We start from the raw sequence: 14,518 nt of genomic DNA, 5'->3' as shown, positions 1-14,518 counted from the left end.
AGGCTTAATCATTTTTCATTATTGAGCTGATTAACTATTTTTCCATGATTGGGTTGCTTGGATGATTTTCACAAATGTCTTGACTCTTTGGATCTCTTCATGTTAGATGTTACCCATTCCTTTCATTCCTTGATGTTCATTGAGAAATATGTAAATGTTTTTGTTAGTCTCTCTTTGATATCCTTGGATTTTTTTCTTTATTTCATTTTGCCCAGGAATGCAAAAGGCTAAGTATGGGGGGTTTTGATGTGTCATTATTTTCTCCTATTTCTTAACCCTTTTTGCACCATTTTAAATACTGATTAGTCTTAATTGTCAAATTTATGAGGCAGATTTATTATTTGGGCCCATTCAACTAATTTGATGTTTTTAATCTAATTTCAGGAATTAATGAAGCATTGGGCTTGAATCTAGAATTGGGTTTGGGCTTGAATCCAGAATTGGGCTTGGACTTGAAGAAGGCAGACTAATTTATTCTACAAAATTAGATCTTATCTTATTTTATCTTATCTAGATATTATTTCATCTAGATCTTATCTTATCTTATCTAGATTTGATTTGATTTTACTTATGGGCTTGGATTTAAAATAGATTTGTAAGCTTTGGGGCTGAAAAACTATATAACAGCACCAAGGTTCTAGTTTAGCTCTCTCTTCTATTTTTCGTTTTTAGTTTTAGTCTCTCTTCTCTTTCTCTTTTATTTTCATTTTTTTTACAATTCCAGTTCAAACTTTTAATTTTATTAATAAAATTTCGTTCCCTATTTGATTAATGGAAGGCTAAGTCCGCAGCGTTGTTTTCTCTTGAGGATCAACCACAGTTCTCTTTGAGGTTCTATTATTACTGTTAAATTTTGTTCAGTTTTTCCTCTTCACTAATTACTCTGAATTTGTTGCTATTAATTCATGCATGCTTAGTGCTTGATTAATTGTCTCTGCGCTTAATTTACGTTCATGCTTAATGATCGTTTATGAGTAATTGGTGTGTGTGATGCTTAATCACATAATAAATGCTTTATGTTAAATTTCGGTTAGTAATTTAATTTAGGGTTGGATTAAGTGGTTGAATTGATAAAGGATAAATTCTCGCAACCTAGGACAAGAGACTTGTTTGTGAATCAAGGGGAAGCAACGTATTTTAATTCTGATAATTTCTAATTCAATTTTACTCGCTGTTTAATTTACAAAAGCAAACAACCCCCCCCCCCCCTCCCCAATTTGTTACTATTTCCTACTATCTGTTATAAACATTTGGTGTATCATTGCTCGTTGGGAAATGACCTAGGATCACTTCCTAGTTACTACATTTTAATATTTATTTGATTCGGGTACGGCCTCGATCACTTCCCCTTATCATCTTTGGGCTTAGAAGGTGCCGCCCCTAAGATGCCTTGACCTTGGTCTTTCTTTGGATAAGAGTGAGAGCCATAAGATTTTGAAGTAGACTTCATTTTAAGTTGTTGCTCTACCCTTATTTCCCAATCTAAGTAAGTCTCTACATTGTCCTTCCCATGGAAGTATGGGAGGTTAATGTTAGCCTCTTGAGGCTTTCTTTCCTTTCATCTCCTATGGGAGTGAGGTCTAAGATGTGACCTATGCCTTCCTTCATAATAGTCACGAAGTTCTTCACTTAGGCTCTTGCAAGAATCATAACTACTATAGGAGGCATGTTTTTCTTTTCTTAACTCTTTTATTTTCCTTCTTTCTTCTTCCCTTATTTGTTCCCTCTCATCTTGATTTATTTCTACCCTTTCTTTTCCTTTTTCTTTTCTTTCTAGTTTTTCTTTCCATAACTTGACGGAACTCAACTCATCTAAGATTCTAGATAGAGGGTCCTTATGACTAGTACCCTCACCATTAACACTAGATGAATGATGACTCGTGTTGGTTCCTAAGTTGTGGTTCTTTCTTTTTGGGGGTTTGAAAAAGGTAAAATCTAGGATTCAAAAGAACTCAAGATAAGTGTGATAAGCAAGAAGAAAGTATTATGTAATTATAAGATAAACTAGGTGTGACTAGTAAAGAAAATAAGCTATGAAAGTAAGCAAGAAATTAAAGTGTAAGAAATTTAAACAAGACGAATCCTAAGAGTGTTTGGATGACCACATTTAAAGTTCCCAAGAAAACACTCATTATCCTAAGGGAAAATTGCCTAAAATTATTACACACAAATGGAAGTTTGGTAACCTATTGGAGGCTCCCAACACACTTCCAATGAAAGACCTTTTTGTTACAAAATTTGAAAGTAATGAAGATAAGTAAATTGCTAATTACAAAATTATAAAGTTCAAAGTCCAATGAAAGAGATTTTAAGACTTATTTTGATTCACAAATCCAGCCACAACTCAGCATCACAACTCAATTTCTTCATAGGCATCATATAGGAAACTTAGAAAACAAAACAAAGTTCAACAACAAGACTACTTCTAGCAATTGATTTAGAACATGTTATGAACTAAATAACATGCATGAATTAGACTCAAAATTCAAAAGATAGGCTAAGAATGACAATAATACATGAACAAATGTATCTTGAATTCAATCAACAAAATCAAAATTCAACACAAACTTAGAACACAATGTAACAATTATTATGACTAAACATGACTCTAATACAACATGGATTAAGTGATTTATACTTAGATTTTTGTGTTCTTTTTCAAATCAATATTTTGGAAGAAAATTTAGATCTAAAGGTTCGGCACAAGAAGATTATGACTGAAAAATGATAGAACCAAAAATCAACACAAAAACATGATTCAAGAGTATATATATAAAATTTAAACCATAGAAATGCAAGAACAAGTGTAGATCTAAGATTTAATCGGTTTATTTTTTTTTAATCTACTCTAAACAGCACCAAACCACAAGACAATGAAGGATATACATGTAGAATAAGATGAAGAACAAGGAATTAAAGTGAGTTGACCGAACAAAAAGATAGAGGAAGCAAAATAACATCACCTAGATGAAGATGTTCTTGATACCACATGACATAGCTCCATGTCGAGCTTATATGCCTTGGATCTTCTTCATCAATGTAGTCCTTTGCTTCTTGAAGTTTAATGGTAGTGGAATGGAGAAGGATAAAAGGTGAGAGGAGACACCACTTCAAGGAGAAGATGAGTCAAGAACAAGCTCACCACTATAAGAAGCCATGGATAAGAGCTTGAAGGTAGAAGAAGATGAGTGGAGGGAGAAGGAGCACAAAATTTTGTGCTTCAAATGAGGTATGAACTTTGAAGTATAATTCTCAAATGATCAAAGTTCAAAAAATGCACACACATGACCTCTATTTATAGCCTAAAGTGTAACACAAAATTGGAGGGAAATTTGAATTTCTATTCAAATTTCACTTGAATTTGAAATTGAATTTGTGGAGCCAAAATTTCACTAATTATGATTAGTGAATTTTAGCTATGGTTCAGCCTACTAATCCAAGATTAAGTTCAAGATTCTCCACTAAGTGTGCTTAGGTGTCATGAGGCATGTAAAGCATGAAGGACATGCACAAAGTGTGACTATAGATGTGGCAATGGGGTGTAGCAAGCAAATACTCACCTCCCCTTCTAAAATTTAATTGGATTGAGCTTCTCCCAATTTAATTAAATTTATTTCCCAACACACACCAAATATTCACTTAATGCATGTGAAATTACAAAACTACCCCTAATACAAAAAACTAGTCTAGGTGCCCTAAAATACAAGGGCTAAAAAATCCTACATTTCTAGGGTACCCTACCTATATTACGGAGTCCTAAATACAAGGCCCAAAAATAATGAAACCTTAATCTAATATGTACAAAGATAAGTGGGTTCATACTTAACTCATGGGCCCGAAATTTACCCTAAGGCTCATGAGAACCCTAGGGCCTTTTCTTGCATCTTTGGCCCAATCTTCTTTGAGTCTTCTATTCAATGTCCTTGGGGAGTAGGATTGCATCACTCTCTATGGACATTATTTCGCAAATCCTAACAATGGAGGTGTGCAAACGTGAGTTGCGAACCTGGTGTTTAAATTTCACGATGATCTAACAGTTAACAAGTTCGGGATCGTTGTTTTACTGGAACAGGTTTGGGTGTATATGGGAAAAAGAAAGCTATGATGCGAAGGGCATTTCTCTCATCTCAGACATTATTTCGCAAATTCCAATGGTGAAAATGTTTGAAAATGAGTTCTGAACCTGGTGCTCCTATTTCATGATGATCCAACGGTTAACCCATTTGGGATCGTCATTTTACTGAGACAAGTTTGGGTGTACACGGGAAAAGAGAGGGTTTTGGGAGATGAAGAAAGGAAAATGAAATTGAGAGAAAAAAGAAGCGTAGAGAAGTATCTTCAGTTTGAAAACTGACTTAATGTGTTTCTATTTATAGCTAGGGTACTCCCAGCCTATTATTTACTCTATTTTTCTTTATTTTTATTATTTTATAAACAAGAACTCTATTTTATTTCCTATCAAATGAATAAATAAAATATCTTTTTTTTTATTTTTCTTCAAACCATTATTTTAATTAATAAATTAATTTCTCCTTATTTATTTAATTATAAAAACATCATCATTTTTCTAAAACTATTTATTTTTAAATAAAAAAATCATTTTAAATTTATTTTATGAAAAATGGGGTGTTACAACTAGCAGCATTTTGAAACCAGAGTTTGGCTACCATCATTGGCCATGCTAGTGATGATGTCATCATGCCAATCCATGAAGATGTTGTGGTCACAGTGGTATTGCTCGAAGCCCTCAGATCGGAGGAGTAGCGTGACGAGGGTGATGTGGCTAGAGTCCATGGCTAGGAGGGAGAACCCGGTGAAGGAGCAGTCGAAGTTTGCATCATTCAACGCCATAAGAGATTCAAGTGAGAGTGAGAAAGGGTGACAATGAAGGAGCTCGAGGGTTTAGGTGCAACAATTATTATAAAAGATCCAACAACATCGATTTAAAAAAAAACAATGTTAAACTCCACATTGATTTTTCAAAAATTGATGTTAACAAACTCATGTTATAAAAAGCCAATGTTAACTTAACAATGTTAAAATCATTCTTTCTAGTAGTGTAATGGCGACAATTTTGTGGTGTGCAATGATTGATGATCATGGTAATTACAGTGACGATCATGACAATTATGATAGAATCGGTCATGACGGTAGTGATGATCATGATGATCTAGATTTAAATGATTTTTTTATAATTTATGACTAAATGAAACTTTAATTTGAATTTAAAATATTTTAATTTTAATATTTTATTTTAATTTAACAATTGAGATTAATCATTCTTATTTTTATATATTTTTATATAAGATGTTCATTCTCATATAATACACTCACACACACACATATACATATATATATATATATATATATATATATATATATATATATATTAACTAACACTTTTGCTTATAAAAGTTTACTTTTTTTAGCTTGGTTGCGTAAATATATAATTTAACTCGTAAAAAATATTTTTTGTATTATTTTGATCACTTCAAATTACCATCTGAATAAATTAATAACTCAATAGATCAATTAACAAATAAGTTAACCGTGCCAAAATTGTCAACATATTGTCAGTATTGTGTTATGCGAGATTATTAGATTAGATATGGGTAATTTTCAAAGTTTAACCAAACGGACATGATAATGAAATTATTAAAAAAAAAAAGATAGTATATATACGATACTTCCAAATACGACAGCTATAATAATCCCAGAAGAAAGGGTAAAAAGACAACCTAGGTAGCTCCAATAACGCATGGGCCAGGGAATTAATTATTGTTACATCAAAAATCGATGTTAGGATGAGAGAGAATATTTTGAACATTAAGTCTCCAAACATGTGCTATATGGCAGCTAAGTCAACATGAAGTTGCATTTGTCATAGCCTGCGCAAAAAATAAAGGTCAGTGTACAGTAGTAAGTAGCATTAGCCCACAGGTTCAAATTGAATTCATAAAACGACGATTGAAAATGAAATGTGTACTGAAAACAAGTGACACGTTTTTGTCATCACAGCAAAGCAAGCATGCGATGTGAAATACGCGACAAAGACTTAGATTTATCTACTCAATTTATTTATATGAAAAGATTTAGATTTTCCTAATGCTACTTGTAAATACTGTTCGTTAATTAATCCTTTGCGTTTTACGTAATTATCTCTGATCAGACCTCGTTACTTTATTACGATTTAGAAAAAAGCCACGGTACTGTTCAAGTGACGCTAATGGGATCCCAAGTAAAATGGTTAAGAAAAAGAAGAATAAAAAAAAACATTGTGTACAAATAATTTTGGTTTAATGACACCATATTGTCACAGTATCTACTTTCATTATTAAATAAATATTATACTAATCCATAAATTAATAACAATAACAATCATGTATTCGACTGTTTTTTTCTTTTCTTTTTAGCATCCGTACATACATGGTCACTGACTCACATTCAGGACACATTATGCCCTTTCGAGAGGTAAAAGATGTGATGTGAATTAGTAACATTATCTTTTTTAGTACCCTCCCGTCTTTAAATTCACGTGAGTCTCACTAATTTATAAATAAAATTAAAAAAAAATAGAAAGAAACTCATATCATATATTTGATGAAATTTGTATAATTGATAAATTTGTCGATTTAGACAATAAAATCTTAAAATTATTTAAAATGATTTTAAATTAGTCTACAATGTAAAAAAATTTATAGTAATAAACTCTAATAACATTTCTGAATATGGGAAGATACTTACTTGGATCAACAGTAATGAGCATGGCAGTTCCACCAAAATCACAAGTGCCTCCACCAATCTTAGGGAGTTGCTAGGTGCACCCAGCAATATTGCTGGTGCACCCAGCAATTTATTGAAAGTACCATTTTGCCCTTTAAAATAAAATTATAAAAAACGCAAATCATTTCCGGAAGACTTTTTTTCGAACAGATTCTTCTTCTCTCCCGGAACACAGATTCTTCTTCTCTCCCGGAACAGCTTCTTCTTCTCCCGGAACCTGCTTCTTCTTCTCTTCTCCGTGAAGCTTCTTCTCCGCGAGGCGCGCCAAGGCTTTCTTCTTCTTCTCCGCGAACAGGTTAGTTCCCCTTCCCCTTACCCTTAGCTTGTAATGTGCATCACCGTTAGCATAGCAATGGAACCTTAGCATAACAATGGAACCTTAGCATAGCAATGGAACCTTAGGGTAGAAGACGAGAGGGGAGAAGACGAGAGTACGCCGGAAAAAATGGCGGAAAAGGCTGACGGAGAAGTCTTCCGGAAGACCCGTTAGGGGTTCTTCCGGAAGTTCCGGAAGAACCTTTTCCGGAAAGTTTCCGGAAGAAGTGTTCTTCCGGAAGTAACCAAACGTCTTCCGGAAGAACACTTCTTCCGGAAGACTTCCGGAAAACGTCTTCCGGGAACTTTCCGGAAGAAGTGGTTCATCCGGAAGAATTCCGGAAGACGCGCACTTCCGGAAGAAGTTTCAAAGTTCCGGAAGACCTTTCCGGAAGAACCCCTTCTTCCGGAATGTTTCCGGAAGAACCACTTCTTCCGGAAGTGGTTTTTTTGTTTTTTTTTTTGTGTTTTTTTTTTTAAATTTTTTTTAAACAGAAATTGTTTTGTTTTTTTTTAAATGAATTATTTTATTTATTTTGGTTATTTTGTTTTTTAGATTTTATGAAAAATGAAGTTTGGGTTTTTGATGTCATATTTTTTTTATAATTTAAATTGTGTATTTTTACTAAATATTAATTTGTAAATTAATTTTTTTTTATAAAAGTAGTTGTGTTTGTTTTTGTTTATTGTTTTTTTTTAAATTAGTGTTTTTTCTTTAAAAATGAAGTTGTCTATTTTTATAATTAAAGTTGTGTGTTTTGGAAGTTTTATAAAAATACTAATTTTTTATAATTAATTAGTTTATTTTATTATAAATGAAGTATTTTATTTACTAAAAAAATTGTGGATGTTTACTAAATAATTTTTTTTTTACATTAGTTGTTTAATTTTTTTTAAAAATTAAGTTGTGGATGTTTAGTAATGAATTATTTTTATATTAGTTGTGTTTTGTTTTTATAAATGAAGTTGTTTATTTTTTTAAAAAAAAATTAACTTGTTGATGTTTACTAAGTAATTTAGTTGTGTTTTTTTTTAGAAATGAAGTTTCTTATTTTTTTTTTTAAATTAAGAGTTGGATGTTTACTAATTAATTTTTTTTACATTAGTTGTGTTTTTTTTTATAAATGAAGTTGTTTATTTTTTTAAAAAAATTAAGTTGTGGATGTTTAGTAATGAATTATTTTTATATTAGTTGTGTTTTTTTTTTTTATAAATGAAGTTGTTTAATTTTTTTTAAAAAAAATTAAGTTGTGCATGTTTATTAATAATTTTATTTTACATTAGTTGTTTTTTTTTATATAAATGAAGTTGTTTAATTTTTTTTTTAAAATTAGGTCGTGTATGTGTGAAAATAATTTGATTTAAGTTAGTCTTATTTGTTTATAAATAAAGTTGATTTTTTATAAAGAAAATTGTGTATATTTTGACCGAAAAAAATACGTGTTCGACATGATTTACAGATCATGGCCAGAACACGAGGTTTAGGTCGTGCCATAGGTAGAGTTGTAGGCAGAGATAGAGCTGCTGACGAGGATGCTGGCGATGTTCCCAAGAGGCGTAGGCCTACTGCCTCAGCCCGTAGGCTACGCGTTCATCAGATGACTACGGAGGGACGTGATATGGCTGAGGACGTCGCTGACATGACTGATGATGTCCCTGAGCAGCCTACGGAGGCACCTGAGATGCTTGCGGACGCACAGGGTGCTGATAGTGGTGAGGGGTCAGATGGTGATGATGCTGCAGAGGGATTCCCTGGTGGTCCACGTGACCCGTCAGTGCTCACATCATTTGCCGAGCATGTTGCACATGCCGTGTGGAGTGGACAGGTATTTTAATTTGTTAATTATTTGTCATTGTTTATTTATTTGTTTATGATTAATTTTTTTTTAATAATTGTATAATTTGTACTTCAAATCAGGAACGTCCTGATTTGAAGTTAGTGTCACATGGGAGGAAGCTGACACTGATTGGGAGGCCAATGCCTGAGATTGAAGGCCTGGTGGCTGCCACAGGATTAAGTCCACTGATAGATTGTTCAGTTATTACTGGCGATCCTGGACTTATATCCGCATTTGTGGAGAGGTGGCACAGTGAGACTAGCACCTTCCACCTTCCAGTAGGAGAGCTGACGATCACATTGGATGATGTGTCGTCCATTCTACATTTGCCCATCACTGGCGCCTTGCACAGTTTCCACGCTCTTTCTACGGAGGAGGCCAGATTCTTGCTCACGGAGTTGCTGGAAGTGTCTGCGGAGGAGGCCAGAGCCGAGACAGCACTCACACGTGGAGCATATGTACGATTAGGATGGGTTCGTGACATTTATGAGACCAGATGTCAGGCCCGGCGGTGGATTGTCGCAGCTCGCGCTTATTTGCTGCACCTTGTCGGTTGCACTCTTTTTGCTAATAAGAGTGCAACATACGTGCATGTGGTCCACCTTGACGCTTTCCGGGACCTCGCTCATAGTGGTGGTTACGCTTGGGGGGTTGCCGCGCTGGTTCATATGTACGACCAGTTAGATGAGGCTTGTAGGACCACCACCCGACAGCTTGCGGGGTACTTGACGCTATTTCAGGTAAATTTTGTGTTTATTAATATGTTAGGTTCGATTATGATTTAAACATGTTTTTATGTTATGTTAACCTCAATTATTGTGTAGTGCTGGATCTATGAGCACTTCCCTAGTGTGCATCAGTGCGTGACTGACGACACATACCAGGAGACGTCCCCACGTGCTTCCCGGTGGTTGACGTCGAAGGCGCACATGAAGGGCATCACAGGAGCACCCTACAGGGCACGTTGTGATGGTTTGACCGTCACAGATGTGTCCTGGTTGCCGTACACGGAGCATCGGGGTGTTAGGACGTTTCAGGAGATTTCATCGTTCCAGGGTCAGCTCAGATGGGGTCCTATGATCGTCGCAGTTCGACCGGAGAGGGTGGTACGCCAGTTCGGTTACATCCAGAGCATCCCTCCGCCGCCTGTTAGTGCACGATTGTCACAGGATCAGATAGATGACAGGTGGATGGAGTTTGCGGATCACTTACTACCTGCGGGTCAGCCTTGTTTAGTGCCTGGGCAGGTATCTGCGGATTACATTGAGTGGTTTTTCCGCATATCTCACCCTTTCATGACACCGACCCAGGCAGCTGACCAGCAGAGGGATGCACCAGCTGCAGACCCTGAGGACTACATACAGCCGCCCAGCCCCCAGGTTCCAATGGCATTTGACCCCCCTCCATATGTGGTAAGATTATTTGCGCGTTTAATGTTTTATGAGTTGTTGTTTATTTTGAATTTCATAATAAATGTTTTTACTGACTTTGACAGGATGATTACGAGGGATATGAGGCGATTGCACAGAGGTTGGAGCGTGTGCTCAACCTTAGGATAGTCACTGCAGGCACAGAGTTATATGACATTATGCAGGACTGCCTGACGATCGCGAGAGGGGAACCCAGTGCTGATGGGACGGTCAGGGCTCGTCAGAGATGCCGCACGGACCATTGATCATTGTATTTATTTTGGTGTGTTGTAGTTGACATGAATATTTGTAATTATTACAGTTTTTGTTTAATATAGTTGACGTGTTTTGCACAGTTTATTATTTTATAATATAGTTTGTTATTCCGATTGTTTGTGGTCCTTAAGCGAAGTTTACGGTTGTTTTAAATTTATTTTTAAAAAAAGGGAACCTAGAATCATGAGTTTTGTTTGTAAGAATTACATAAAAAATAAAAGTTTTTAAAATGATTAATAATTCATAAGTGAACCCTTTTTCCATGTTCAAGTACCCATGTTTGTAAGAATTACATAAATGAACCCTTTTTCCATGTTTGTAAGAATTACATAAAAAACATAAGTTTTTAGAATCATGAGTTTTGTTTGTAAGAATTACATAAATGAATCTTTTTTCCATGTTCAAGTACCCATGTTTGGGATTTTTTTGCGTGGGTGTGTCTGTGCCCTGAGACAATGGAGGGCGGCCATTTCTCATGTTTGGACGTCAAAGAATCCAAAAAAAATAGTCCCGTTCCCCAGTTCCGTCAACTAACACGTCAAAACAAAGCCTCAAAATCCAAAAAAATAGGAAATGAACCCTTTTTCCATGTTCAAGTACCCATGTTTGGGATTTTTTTGCGTGGGTGTGCCTGTGCCCTGAGACAATGGAGGGCGGCCATTTCTCATGTTTGGACGTCAAAGAATCCAAAAAAAATAGTCCCGTTCCCCAGTTCCGTCAACTAACACGTCAAAACAAAGCCTCAAAATCCAAAAAAATAGGAAATGAACCCTTTTTCCATGTTCAAGTACCCATGTTTGGGATTTTTTTGCGTGGGTGTGCCTGTGCCCTGAGACAATGGAGGGCGGCCATTTCTCATGTTTGGACATCAAAGAATCCAAAACAAATAGTCCCGTTCCCCAGTTCCGTCAACTAACACGTCAAAACAAAGCCTCAAAATCCAAAAAAATAGGAAATGAACCCTTTTTCCATGTTCAAGTACCCATGTTTGGGATTTTTTTGCGTGGGTGTGCCTGTGCCCTGAGACAATGGAGGGCGGCCATTTCTCATGTTTGGACGTCAAAGAATCCAAAAAAAATAGTCCCGTTCCCCAGTTCCGTCAACTAACACGTCAAAACAAAGCCTCAAAATCCAAAAAAATAGGAAATGAACCCTTTTTCCATGTTCAAGTACCCATGTTTGGGATTTTTTTGCGTGGGTGTGCCTGTGCCCTGAGACAATGGAGGGCGGCCATTTCTCATGTTTGGACGTCAAAGAATCCAAAAAAAATAGTCCCGTTCCCCAGTTCCGTCAACTAACACGTCAAAACAAAGCCTCAAAATCCAAAAAAATAGGAAATGAACCCTTTTTCCATGTTCAAGTACCCATGTTTGGGATTTTTTTGCGTGGGTGTGCCTGTGCCCTGAGACAATGGAGGGCAGCCATTTCTCATGTTTGGACGTCAAAGAATCCAAAAAAAATAGTCCCGTTCCCCAGTTCCGTCAACTAACACGTCAAAACAAAGCCTCAAAATCCAAAAAAATAGGAAATGAACCCTTTTTCCATGTTCAAGTACCCATGTTTGGGATTTTTTTGCGTGGGTGTGCCTGTGCCCTGAGACAATGGAGGGCGGCCATTTCTCATGTTTGGACGTCAAAGAATCCAAAAACAATAGTCCCGTTCCCCAGTTCCGTCAACTAACACGTCAAAACAAAGCCTCAAAATCCAAAAAAATAGGAAATGAACCCTTTTTCCATGTTCAAGTACCCATGTTTGGGATTTTTTTGCGTGGGTGTGCCTGTGCCCTGAGATAATGGAGGGCGGCCATTTCTCATGTTTGGACGTCAAAGAATCCAAAAAAAATAGTCCCGTTCCCCAGTTCCGTCAACTAACACGTCAAAACAAAGTCTCAAAATCCAAAAAACTACGAAATGAACCCTTTTAACAATTAAATTTTTGGACCACTGAAACAACGCATTCAACTTTATTATGGGAATTAAACACGCTGTAAACATATAAAGGTTACATCAACAAAAAAACAAAAAATTAAACATGACATTCAGTTGTTTAGCGACGTCCCACTGACCTCGTCTTCAACATATTTAGTAAAGACAGCTAAAATTTCTATTGGTCCATATTTTTTCCAGTAGTTAGATTGTACTAACACCTTCAGCAGTTCTTCGTTGGTGATCAGCTCATTTATTTCATATTTTATAACCGTATCTGAATACTCAAACCGAGCTGGTTGGCGGAAAAACAATCGTCTTACCGTTTGTGATTCGTGAATTCCAAGAGGGGGGATCCCTTTAGGTGCAACTTGCTTGATTAAATTCTTCAGTTCATCGATGGTACATGTTGAAGGAATTTGAAATTTCTTAGGATTTTTTCCTGTGAACGCGCAACCAACAAATTTGTTCTGCGGTGGCATGTTCCATTTGCCGTTGTAATACAGGATCGCGTCATGAATACGAGGCATAGTGCGTTCAAGTAAGTTTATTATTCCATCTGGTGTTCTTCCAACGGTGCATAATAACTCAATCGGACCAACACAAGAAAATTGATCATTACACATTAACATTGTGTTGACATCGTCATCATTTATCAATTTGATACACTCAAAGCGAATTTGGTTACCTGTATCGGTTAATGGCTTCCGGTAGTGAATTTCATCCAAAAATTGTTTGTCGGATAGCTGAAGGGTATTGTGTATTCTGGTTTTTAGGCTTGCAAAATCACACCTATTTGGTACTCGAATGGGCACCGGAGTTGAAGTTTGGAAGTAAACCCCAGTATCATTGTGAATAATCGATCCATTTGGATAAATGAAAGCCAACCTTGAGTTGACAATCGTCTGACTGCTAGTTTCTCCTAGAAATGCCATAGTTTGTGTATCAGTTGGGAGATTATTTGAAAGCAAGATAATGTGTGATTTAGTAGCCTAGTCTGCCATATATATAGATGGTTGTGACCGAGCCTTTGTTTAACTTTGTTTACAAAAAAATAGACACGCGTAAATGTGTAGTCAAGTCAGCCAATGTGTTGTCGCTAATGTGTAGTCAAGTCAACCAATGTGTTGTTGAGCGACTGCTAGTTTCAAAATGTGTACTGAAGTCAACCAATGTGTTGTCACGCTCAAACTGTAACACGCATGCATGTCATTATGTGTTGTCAATTATGACAATGATGTATGCTGTACGCGTAAATGATTTTTGTTGGACCAACAATTTCCTTGCTTAACCAAACGAGTAGTTGATAATATTAATTGGTTAGTGACGGGTTACAACGAATTATATCGCATAATGAATACAAATAAATAAACAATGAATGTTTAGTCTTCATTTAGGTCTACATAGTGTGTTTTGAATGACATCAAGCTTGTGTATTCATGCATTCTACTAATATATGGAATTGCCCATTGCTTTGCCTGAGAATAACAATTGGTTGACCACAACAGCGCTGGGGGCGGCAACGGACAATGGTCTTTCAAATAAACCTGTTGTACATGAACAAACATTATATCATGCGCTGACCGTGCCAAACGAACAAGCGAAGTCATTGCATAATTGTTACACTAACTATATTCAATGTACCTGAACAAAATGATTTCCAAACACGTGACCGACACATATGATGCGGTGGCCAGAAGAGTCAGGTGGTGGTTGACTTCTAAGAGGGAAAAATGTCATGCTTTGTTGTTGGGACAACGATACAAGGATTACGTTATACCGTGAAGCAATCACATATCCCATGTCTGTTATATCCATCCACTTGTCCACACTAACCTGAATGAACCAAACATACACATGTAAGTAATTTAAACATTGTTATTAAAAAAAATTAACCTAAAAACATACCTTTGAAAATCCATCAACAAGTAGGGACAACTTTTATTGTTCAAATCTCTCTGTGCCACCGAAG

General features: G+C 36.0%; 1 long non-coding RNA gene across 1 annotated transcript; it reads right to left on the bottom strand.

Annotated features, from left to right (window-relative positions):
* Positions 1-13,993: 13,993 nt before the first annotated feature.
* Positions 13,994-14,253, bottom strand: LOC121173362 (uncharacterized). The gene is made up of 2 exons (XR_005888072.1): positions 14,191-14,253; positions 13,994-14,093 (listed from the first exon to the last, which is right to left on the bottom strand). It is a non-coding gene; the product is annotated as an uncharacterized lncRNA (long non-coding RNA).
* Between the last annotated feature and the right edge of the window lie 265 nt (positions 14,254-14,518).

The sequence above is a fragment of the Glycine max genome, chromosome 13 (assembly GCF_000004515.6).
Source record: "Glycine max cultivar Williams 82 chromosome 13, Glycine_max_v4.0, whole genome shotgun sequence".
In the NCBI taxonomy this organism is placed as follows: domain Eukaryota; kingdom Viridiplantae; phylum Streptophyta; class Magnoliopsida; order Fabales; family Fabaceae; genus Glycine; species Glycine max.
This window is presented reverse-complemented; position numbering and strand designations above follow the sequence as displayed.